The following is a 12,039-nucleotide window of genomic DNA, read 5'->3' on the forward strand; positions in this document are numbered from 1 at the left end:
AGGAAGTGTTGCCTTGTGTGTGGATAATAAATCAGACTGAATGCAAGCTTCTTGCTAATCTCCAACAGTCTTTAATGAGAAGAAAAACATCATAAATCAGCCCGCCGAGAGAGCAGACATCCTTTCGTCTCTCAGCCAAAAACGAAAAGGAAACTCACACACAAAGAAAGATTCCCGTATGTGAACATAACCACGCCTCAGAATGTGAGACGTCACACAGAACTGTTTAACCCTGTAAGTTCTGATTCTCCTCACAATTGTCAGCCATCTTCCAATGCGCCCCTGGTGGCCTCCCCCTGGGGATCACATTTCAACGTAGGCATGGTTGATGTGTAAAAGTGGACATGTGATTTTTTTTTTTATGGGCAATGTTAGAAAGCTTGGAAGGGCCAGAAAAAACCTTTTAGAATCACAGCAAGGAAGCCAATGAGAACAGTAAAGGGAAAATAATTTTAATCAATTAATTGATTAAATAATAAATGGAAAAATAGCTTGTTTTTACAGAGTTCTAACTCCAGCTGATGTTTCTTACTGGTGCATGAGGGTAAGCTCTACTATAAAAATGGATATACAGGCAAGGACCAATTAGCGTGTGCTCAGTTTTTACCCAACTGCACACACGTGCATCTTGGTGACCTGGAAGTGGCCAGAAAAGGGGTCAGAATGGGCTTATACATGCTCCGCCGTCACGTGTGATGAGCCAAAATGCGACCCCCAGGGGTTGCCTGTATAAACTGAGAGCCTCTGGAGGTTTAAAAAAGAGAGAGAGAGAATTTCCTTTCTGTTTGGTATGATTTTATTGTTTACGTTAATAATGCAGAACATAACCAATCTTCGCCAACCTCCAGCCTGTGGATAATACAATATAGCAGGAACACATCTAGAGCTTCACAAACTACGGTTTGCTGGAAATGCAAAATAAGGAGTATCCATGCTTATTGTGTTTTTAGAATGTTCTTCTGAGTGATGCATTGAGCATCAAACCAGCCATGGTTAAGTTGTTTAACTAAATAGTTGGGTTTAGAGTTGACCATGAAAGGTCTAATTTCCAGAACTAATTATCAAAGATTTTTATGGGATCAGGATGAGTCAAGAGTTGGTTGGGAGAAGTGGAGGACATTCAACACTATTTGTTACGATGCCCTTTATATCTATCCCCTAGACAAAAATTCCTCGATTGCATCCTTTGCTCTCTTTCCAACCAACCTCCCCTTGAGCAAATCTATTTTGCTTGCCGGCAATAATGTATTTATTACTGCACTGGTTCCAAAATTTGTCTTGGCTGCAAGTAAGTGGAGAGCTAGGCACCAAGACAAGTAAGGGGGAGTGTGAGACGTGGAGTAAACTTAGGCAAGAGTGATTTTTACATTTTTGTATGTTTGCTTTGCTGTTGCTGTTGTTCAGTTTTAACTCAATTATTTGTATTCTGCGCATTGTGATCAGTTGTGACGGCTTATAGCTTTAGTAATAAAGATCCATTCATTCATTGTGTTTTAAATTTTTTTATAGGCTTGTTGTAATTTCTATTAAATTAAATGTCTGGAATGTCTTGCTGATGTCTCTGACCCTCTTTTTGTCTCTTGCTCTGATTTTTCATGCCTCTTTTTTCGATGGTTTTTTTCTATGAGTGATTTTTCATTTTAATTTTAAAAAAGCATGTGGAAAAATTGGGAGGGGGGGCCTTTTGACTACCACAGTATCCCATTGGGGGTTCCATAGGAGTAGTCAATAATATTTTGTGTTTTATTTTGCTTAAAGAATTACTAGTCATTTAAATAACAGATTTTCCTGCAGTGGAGGAGCGTTGTCCTTCCTGCTGACTCCACTTGGCAGGACTGGGCAAATCAAGTAACTCTTACCTTGATGGGCGGGGGGGGGGGAGCAGCTGCTCCAGTTTTGATCCTGCCTAGCCTCCCTGTGCAGGTCGTGGGACAGACTCTGCCTTCAACTCTCTTTTGCCTTTGTGTTGCTTGGAGAGGACCAGCCTTATTCTGAGCACGGCACAAATCCCTTGTGGACTCCCAGCCTTCTTTTTTCAGCCAGTGCCTCCAATGGGCAGGCTGGGGGAGCAGAGGCATCCTGGCCGGTTGCTTCAGAGGTCGGCGCAGGGAATAGGGCTGGCAGAGGGGGCTATCCAAATGGGAGGGGGGTAGCAGATTGGCTCAGGGAGCTTGTTTCGCTTTCCCTCTCATCAACGCCAAGGCTCTCAACCCTGAGTTTTGCCAGTAGATTTGGCAGATTTTGATGCCGGAGTTCAAGCGGGGAACTTTGCCCATTCTACCTTTAAAATTAATAAATAAATGTTTTAACTGGTTGTATAGTTTGGGGAAAATAAGTTCTCAGTTTGGAAGGCTTCTGTTGTGTCTGTGTGTGTGAGAGAGAGAGAGAGAGAAAGAGAAAGAGAGAGAGAGCACACACCCAATGGTCCACTCCTGCCATATTCGTGTCTCTCTTGCCAGTGCACTAATCTGGCTTGGAAAGGCATTGCCTTCCCTGCAAAATGTTCCCATCTGGGCTACACCACACAGCAGGCATCAGTGGAGTTCTGAGTTTCTTCTCATAGCTTTAGCTAGTTGGTTTGTTTCTGTGTTTATTGGAGATAACAGGAATTTAGTGGCCACTGGATGTCGCTGGTGCTCCACAAAGCAAAGAAAGGAACAAGAGAGTTTTTTCTCCACCATTATTTGGCTTGTTTATTCATTTGGCTTACAAATTATCTTTTAACTGTCCCAAAACTTTTTTTTGTGTGAAATTTATGCAGCTGACTTCAAACTGTTTGTTCTGAGGACCAATTGCACAACTAATGGTGCAACGTAAGTTCTACTAATGTTAATCATTGAGTGCCATCTCCCTGGGCGTCTTCAGCAATGGGGTTCCTTCAGCTCACCTGATACTTCCATAAACAACCTTCCTGCAATTTGTTTTCTCCTTTTGGATCCTGCATTCTTGCCATCTTTTGCTGGTTCAGGTTTAATGGTCCCTTGTGGTGGTGGTGGTGAGTTCCTTTTACTATTATTATTATTATTATTATTTTACAAATTGGTAGTCTTTTCCATTTTTTTCTTTAACTGTATTTATGTATGTAACCACAGCGGCGTGAAATCTTTATGCTCGTGAGTAAAAGAAGGAAGAGTTTTTGACAAAAAACATGGTTTATGCAGAGATGGCTAAACTGACAGCACTTGATAAGAGACTCAAGTTTAGATTCTTTCAAGGTGGACTGGAAATACTTTTTTAGGCTATTTAAAAAGTAACCATTAGGGGACACGGGTGGCGCTGTGGGTAAAACCTCAGCGCCTAGGGCTTGCCAATCGCATGGTCGGCGGTTCGAATCCCCGCGGCGGGGTGAGCTCCCATCTTTCGGTCCCAGCTCCTGCCCACCTAGCAGTTCGAAAGCACCCCCAAGTGCAAGTAGATAAATAGGTACCGCTTTATAGCAGGAAGGTAAACAGCGTTTCCGTGTGCTGCGCTGGTGCTGGCTCGCCAGAGCAGCTTTGTCACGCTGGCCACGTGACCCGGAAGTGTCTCCGGACAGCGCTGGCCCCCGGCCTCTTAAGTGAGATGGGTGCACAACCCCAGAGTCGGACACGACTGGCCCGTACGGGCAGGGGTACCTTTACCTTACTTAAAAAGTAACCATATACAGGGCCGTCTTTAGCAGATGCAGCGCCAGGGTGCAAATATCCGCCCAGTGCCCCCAAATTACCACGGATAGTGTTGGGGTGGCCGTAGCTGCAGACGGCCAGCCACCCGGGGTGTGTGTGTGTGTGTGCAACTCTCCCCCATGCCGCTGCGGGAGAGCAATCCCCTCAGAGGCTTGGGAGGGAAGCTGCACGCCCGCCAGCCTTATGGTTGGCAGGGTGCAGCTGGGGGGCATGCCGGGAAAGGGGAGGCTGCTGGCAAAGCTGCGCAGCTCCCCCACTTGCTGGGGCACCCGAGTGGCCGGCGCCCTGGTGCAACGCATCACTAAGCTCTATGGGAAAGACGGCTCTGTTTATGTACGAAGTCCACATTGGGGTTTGAAGTTTAAGGGGGGGGGAAATAGTAGATTATATTAAGTGACCTGTTAACGAGGATGAAACTCAGTATGAGGGAACTTTAAAATGCAACTATATGTAACTACAGGTAGAATAGGATTATAATTATTGAGTGTTAAAATGTAATTTTGAATCTTGAAACCAAATAAAATATTAATATAAAAATCTTAATGAAAAATCAGTAGCACCATCTAATTGCGCCCCCAGTCCTCTTCATCAGTCCCTGATTGCTGGGTCCCAAATTTACTGGGGGCAAAGAGAGCACCTTCACTTATGTATTATATGATCCTGTGCATGTATAGGATGGTCTGAACCCATGTGGCAGAGAAGATGAGTAAGCCACACTTCAAAGAGCGTCAAAGGGCCTTGGGTCATAAATGAGAGAGCCCCTTTGAACTCTAGCTTATTTATTCTAGGGCTCTGCAACAAAACACGTCTATCCCCATCAGTTTCTACAGCCACAGCAGGTCCTGCAACCTGCCAACAGTTGGACCTCACCTCCTCCATTGTCTCCCAAGATAGAAGGATGCCAACCTAGGCAAGTACTAGCAGAACACACACAAACACCTGGCTTTCCAGCAGCAGACAGGAGTTGAAAGACAATGAAGAAAGTTACTGGCTGCCATGAAAAGAGTAAATGGAGACACTTCAAAGGGAAAAACAAATCAGACATGCAAAATAATTGCACAATTGGAATTGACAGAGAATTGTGTAGTTTGCACAACTGTGTTTCCTGCGTTTGCTGAAATGGAGTCTGACTCATTCCTTCTGCAGTGCTCACAGGAATAGAAGCCAGTAAATTGCAAAAAAGGACACAGAGCACTGGATTGTCTCATCAGCTGCCATGGGTGTTGGTAATCAAGAAATCCCACCATCTCCCTCCCTCCCTCCCTCCCTCCCTCCCTCCCTCCCTCTCTCTCTCTGTGTGTGTGTGTGTGTGTGTGTGTGAATGAGTACATCCACACTCTTCAGATGAATTGTAAAGTTTCTTCCATTGCAGCAGTTTTTCTCTCGTGTCCTCTCAGCTGCCTTGGCTGGAAGATGGTATGTGGAAGTGTTTTAGACCTCAGCAAGCAGAGGACCAGCCTCTTTGAACAGTTCTATCACCTGTACATATAGTAATCAATATTTGCCTGCCTTTCAGCACCTAGTAAATTTATATGACTGACGACCATAAACAGCCTGTGGGCACATGTGCATTTTATTCTTCCAAAATGCTTTCCATTTCCCTTCTGTGTTCTTGCTGCTGGGATTTAATCTACTGGCAGCCAGGAGCAAATGTCCTAATTCGTAGGTGCCCAAGTAGAGCCCCCCTCCCCCGCATAAAAGGAGTTAAATTGATGGGCTACAATAAATCTCCTGGGCCAGTTCTAATGATTCAGGCCATTGGCTGCTGCCCTGTTTGAGGACTGTATGTCACTTTCTTAGAGATGTCCTGACATTTGGCTACTTTTGAGTTTTGGATTAAAATGGATGGATTTGAGAAGCTGAAGCCTGTGCTCAAATCTTGACACAGATGTCTGGAATTCAGCTTTACTTTGACAAAACAAGAAAATGGGACTAAGTTCTTTCGCACCTGTGATTTGTGTATTTTCTTTGTATCGTGGGTAGCTATGGTCTTTCCCCACTCATCCTTACAAGCACCTGATCAATATGCCATTGTCAGCTTGCGGTGCAATCATCCAGCGACTTTCCCTGTGAACAGTGCCATAGTCTGACATGTTATGGTGGAAGAGGGACAGTAGTGTAGGGAAAACAGCAAAAACCTATAGGAATGTAGCCTTAGATTTACATTAAAGTTATAAAAAATATTTAATAAATGAAATTAATTTAATGAACTAAAAAAATAAGTGTTGAAGTGCTGCATTTGTACTAACTCACTCTTCCCCAACTTAGTGCCTTCCAGGTGTTTTGGGTGCAACTCCCATGATCTCCAGTCAGCATGGCTGATGGTCAGAGATGATGGGACTGTAGTCCACAAAATATAGGGGGCACCAGGTTGGGCAAGGCAGCTCCCAATTTACACAGGTCCAATTGATGCTCAACTGTGTGCATTATGCCAAACCTGGAAGTGACTTTAAAAAAGGCAAAAGCAGCCCTAAAAGAGCCCAGAAAGGGCAAAAAATCAGCAAAAACAGCTCCTAGCAATCCTGTGGAGGCCTATGAAGAGTTGGAGTTTCAGCAAGGAGGTTTGGAGGAAGTGATTGTGGTGGAGTTTGGCATCTGGTAAGTGCTACTGGCTTTGTAAAGGGTTTTTCATAGAATCATAGAATTGGAAGAGATCCAAGGATCATCTAGCCCAACCCCCTACAATGGAGGAATCTCAGCTAAAACATCCATGACAGATGGACATCCAGCCTCTGTTTAAAAATCTCCAAGGAAGGAGAGTCCACCACCTTCCTTGGGAGTCTGTTCCACTGCCAAACAGTTCTTACTGTCAGAAAGTTTTTCTAAATGTTTAGTTGGAATCTCCTTTCTTGTAATTTGAAGCCATTGGTTTGAGTCCTAATCTCCAGAGCAGGAGAAAACAAGCATGCTCCCTCCTCCATCTGACACCCCTTAAGATATTTGAAGATGGCTATCGTATCTCCTCTCAGTCTCTTCTTTTCCAGACTAAACAAATCCAGCTCCTTCATGCACTCCTTTGTTTCCAGACCCATGATCTCCTTAGTTGCTCTCCTCTGCACACGTTCCAGCTCGTCATGTTGTTGTTTAGTCGTTTAGTGGTGTCAGACTCTTCGTGACCCCCTGGACCAGAGCACGCCAGGCACTTCTGTCTTCCACTGCCTCCTGCAGTTTGGTCAAACTCATGCTGGTAGCTTTGAGAACACTGTCCAACCATCTCGTCTTCCGTCGTCCCCTTCTCCTTGTGCCCTCCATCTTTCCCAACATCAGGGTCTTTTTCAGGGAGTCTTCTTTTCTCATGAGGTGGCCAAAGTATTGGAGCCTCAGCTTCACGATCTGTCCTTCCAGTGAGCACTCAGGGCTGATTTCCTTAAGAATGGATAGGTTTGTTCTTCTTGCTGTCCATGGGACTCTCAAGAGTCTCCTCCAGCACCATAATTCAAAAGCATCAATTCTTCGGCGATCAGCCTTCTTTATGGTCCAGCTCTCACTTCCATACATCACTACTGGGAAAACCACAGCTTTTACTATATGGACCTTTGTTGGCAAGGTGATGTCTCTACTTTTTAAGATGCTGTCTAGGTTTGTCATTGCTTTTCTCCCAAGAAGCAGGCGTCTTTTAATTTCATGGCTGCTGTCACCATCTGCAGTGATCATGGAGCCCAAGAAAGTAAAATCTCTCACTGCCTCCATTTCTTCCCCTTCTATTTGCCAGGAGGTGAGGGGACCAGTGGCCATGATCTTCGTTTTTATGATGTTGAGCTTCAGACCATATTTTGTGCTCTCCTCTTTCACTCTCAGTAAAAGGTTCTTTAATTCCTCCTCACTTTCTGGCATCAAGGTTGTGTCATCTGCATATCTGAGGTTGTTGATATTTCTTCCGGCAATCTTAATTCTGGCTTGGGATTCATTCAGCTCAGCCTTTAGCATGATGAATTCTGCATATAAGTTAAATAAGCAGGGAGACAATATACAGCCTTGCCGTACTCCTTTCCCAATTTTGAACCAATCAGTTGTTCCATATCCAGTTCTAACTGTAGCTTCTTGTCCCACGTAGAGATTTCTCAGGAGACAGATGAGGTGATCAGGCACTCCCATTTCTTTAAGAACTTGCCATAGTTTGCTGTGGTTGACACAGTCAAAGGCTTTTGCATAGTCAATGAAGCAGAAGTAGCTTGTCAACATCCTCCTTAAATTGTGGTGCCCAGAATTGGACACAGTACTCCAGGTTTAGTCTTACCAAGGCAGAATAGAGTGGGACTATGACTTCCCTTGATCTGGACACTGGACTTCCATTGATGCAGCCTAGAATAGCATTAGCTTTTTTGCTGCTGCATCACACTGTTATGTTAGATTTGTGGTCTACCAAGACCCTTAGATCCTTTTCATATGTACTGCTAGTAAGCCAGGTGTTCCCCATCCTCTATTTGTGCACCTGGTTCTTCCTGCCTAAGTGCAGAACCTGACATTTGTCCCTATTGAAATTCACTTTGTTAGCTTGCGCCCAGTTCTCCAATCTGTTAAGGTCATTTTGAATTCTGATTCTCTCTGTGGTATTAGCTCCCCCTCCCAGTTTGGTTTCACCTGCAGATTTGATGAGCATCCCCTCAATTCCTTCATCCAAGTAATTTATAAAGACGCTGAACAACAACAGGCCCAGGACAGAACCCTGCAGAACCCCACTGGTCACTTTTTCCCAGGATGACGAGGAACCTTGAATGAGTATTGCTTGGGTTTGGTCAGTCAACCAATCAAAGGCTCTGAAATTACAAGGGCTTCCAGAGGTTTAGAGGTTGTTTGCAGGCTTTTCCAATGTCGTTTCAAATATACGCTATTTTGCTTAAACATGTGGTGCCTGGTAACCCCTGTGTAAATGGAGAGTTGCCAGTATGCTGAAAGCCGTACAAAAAGGGAGAGATGGCAAATAACACCTAGCAATAACAGCTGCTTAAATTAAAGCTAAGTAGTAATCAATCATATTCACTTCAAAGATGAGAAGGGAGAATTGGGATGAATTAGAAAGTATAATTTAATTGTAGATGTAATTGCATTTGTTACATGTAATTACATTCATATATCAAGCATGACAACTTTTAACAATTGGGTCAGCTAAATTATCAATGTAAATATTACAGTGGTTCAGAAATTTAAATAACTATGTGTTTGGTGGGTCCCTTTTAAAAAGTGACTTTTTAAAGTTGCAAAACCTGTATCCTCTGTTATGAGAATTGTCTGAATGCCTAGTCAATCCAGTGGTGATTTGTACAGCTGTATGTCAACACAGCGGGTGGCGCTGTGGTCTAAACCACTGAGCCTCGGGCTTGCCGATCAGAGGGTCAGCAGTTCGAATCCCTGTGACAGGGTGAGCTCCTGTTGCTTGGTCCCAGCTTCTGCCTGTCGGAAATCAAGCCTTTATCGGGAGAAACTGGCAGCTCTCCCAGGCACCCGGCTTGGTCTCCTGTTGACCTCCCTGGCTGCATTCCCCAGCAAGATCCAGGCTACGTCACGATAGGCGATTCTTCCCAAACGTGGGAAGAACACCCCCCCTCTCTCCTGCTCCCCCGGCAGGGAAAAGGAGATAGACAGAAACGTATTTACATGCTTTTATTTCTGTCTTTGCAGCACTACAGAAAACATGACTGCTCTCTTCAAACTCCAGCAGTCAAGTGACAAAGGCTTCCTGTACTTCCTGTACAAGAGCAAGAGGAAGAGCTCAAATTACTCTCTGTGCAATTTCCGGTGAACTGCCCTGTGAGCTGACTGGAAGGCTGTTTCCCACAGTCAGCTCCAACATTCCCATCATGTGATGTTTTCAAGCTAGCAGTTTGCAGCTGCATTGCATCCATATCGTAACACTGCCAACCTAGCAGTTTGAAAGCACGCCGAAAGTGCAAGTAGATAAAAAGGTACCACTCCAGCGGGAAGGTAAATGGCGTTTCCATGCGCTGCTCTGGTTCGCCAGAAGCACCTTAGTCATGCTTGGCCACCTGACCCAGAAAAACTGTCTGTGGACAAACGCTGGCTCCCTCGGCCTGTAAAGCGAGATGAGCGCCACAACCCCAGAGTCGTCTGCAACTGGACTTAACTGTCAGGGGTCCTTTACCTTTTTTTTATGTTGACACAACTTGCCATAAGGGTTAGAAATCTGGAGGTGATTTTCATTTGTCTCAGCATGGTACAGAGGCCCAGCACAGCCTCCTCCTCCTCCCTGGGGCTGGGAGTCAGTGGGCAGCTGGTCCTTGCAGAGTGGGGCTGCCAAGGCCACACTCCGCATGCCTGTGGTCACCCGCTGCTACTCCCTCAGCGCTCGGAGCTTTGACCTGGGCTATGGGGGCCTAAGTAGGAACCGACCTTCTCCACTGGCAGATCATTGACTTTTCAAGTTGGGGGTGCTGGCTGCAGCAGACGGGCAGCAGCGGGTGCTGGTTGCTGACCCTGACCCCAATAAGATAAAGAGTGAACACATAAATGGCTAAACTTATGTGCACCTCTGTAAATTTATATGTTTGCAGCCACCCCAATCTCTAAGCAGTGTGAGATTCCAGGGGTCGCAGGTGCTTAGCCAGGGTTTGTGTTTCCTTTTGGGAATGAGGCACAGCGAAGACTGGGGTGTCTTTGTGATACACATATATGCAACCTGAGCCTAGGATGGGGGGTTCACAGCATCAGCACCCCAAGAGGGCCTTGCTTTCCCCCATAGCCACAGCCTCAGATTCAAACAGAAATCAAACGTCATTCTGACTCTCTCTCTCTCCTGCTTGCTGATTTTCTTCTAGCTTACATCACTCCAAACTCTCAACTCTGGCTTTGTCGCTCTAACTACCCATAAGTTGTGGGAGGGCCACCCACCTGCCGACTTGCAGAGAGCCACTTTCCTCTATTCCCCATAATGGCTTATTCCACCTCAATAGGAAGTTAGCCTGGCTTATATTTGACACTTACTGGCAGGAGTGCTAACTTAAAAAATATATGAGGGGGCAGGTAAGCTGTGCCCTGCATAATCGATCACACACAACATTTGAATAGCAATGCTCATCAACTTTGGGGGGTCCAGACTCCAGCCCCACTGAATATTTTATGGGGGGTGAAGGGACCTCAGACCTAGGTGGAGCTGGCTCCTAGGCTTGCTGGATCTAGTGGTGAGGAGAGACTTGGCACACAGCTTAAAAAGGTAAAGGTAAAGGTACCCCTGCCCGTACGGGCCAGTCTTGACAGACTCTGGGGTTGTGCGCCCATCTCACTTAAGAGGCCGGGAGCCAGCGCTGTCCGCAGACACTTACGGGTCACGTGGCCAGCGTGACATCGCTGCTCTGGCGAGCCAGAGCTGCACACGGAAACGCCGTTTACCTTCCCGCTGGTAAGCGGTCCCTATTTATCTACTTGCACCCGGGGGTGCTTTCGAACTGCTAGGTTGGCAGGCGCTGGGACCGAGCAGCGGGAGCGCACCCCGCCGCGGGGATTCGAACCACGACCTTTCGATCGGCAAGCCCTAGGCGCTGAGGCTTTTACCCACAGCGCCACTCGTTTCCCGGCACACAGCTTACTCTCCACCAAAAAACACTCATAACAATATTGAAGGTGGGAAATTGCTGTCTCAGCTGATGAATAGCTGCTTAATTCCCTAATTTCATCAGTCCTTTGGTATACAAACTCCTCCTTCAATAGCAGAAAAACGTATTTTACGCACAGTTCATCAGTGGAGTATTAGGACGTGCTGCCTGAACACTGGGGATCAAAGAAGGGGATTTGACTGAAACTGACAGCCCAACCTGCTAAATACAGCAAGGACAAAAATATTTCAGGGATGACTTCTTTGGAGCCAGAAGCACTCAGTCTCAAGGATGACTGGACAGCTCAGCTCCAAAGCTTCGAAGCAGAGCTAACCAAAAGCTGGAGCACATTTCTAAAGCCACTAGAAAGCAAGCTCACTGACTTAGGTGTGCATTTGGAAGACATCGCAAATTTGGCGGTAGACACTGGATCTCAGCCTAAACAACTCCGAAGAACTACTCAAGCTTAAACAGAATACCTCGGTTTTTGAACAGCTTAGTGCACAAACAACTTGAAACCCGAATGCTGCAAAACCAGAAGAGAAATAAAAAATTCAGCAGACTGGCTGAAGTCAGATTTTCCATTTCACATTGAATGCCAAGACAAGCCTTTTGGGACACTTGGAGATGTGTGGATAAAATAAATTATTCTTAAGGTTTTTGTCTCATACACATAGCATGAAAAGTGAGACTGCAGTAATCTTTAAAAAATCGGGTCCTCCCTTAAAGAGGGCACGTATTGCGGTGAGACCTGGAAAACCGACTCCCTGTGTTGTGGGTGGGTACGATTGGTCAGTCACAACACCTGATTGGTAGGTCCCTCGTAA

The sequence above is a fragment of the Podarcis raffonei genome, chromosome 13 (assembly GCF_027172205.1).
Source record: "Podarcis raffonei isolate rPodRaf1 chromosome 13, rPodRaf1.pri, whole genome shotgun sequence".
In the NCBI taxonomy this organism is placed as follows: domain Eukaryota; kingdom Metazoa; phylum Chordata; class Lepidosauria; order Squamata; family Lacertidae; genus Podarcis; species Podarcis raffonei.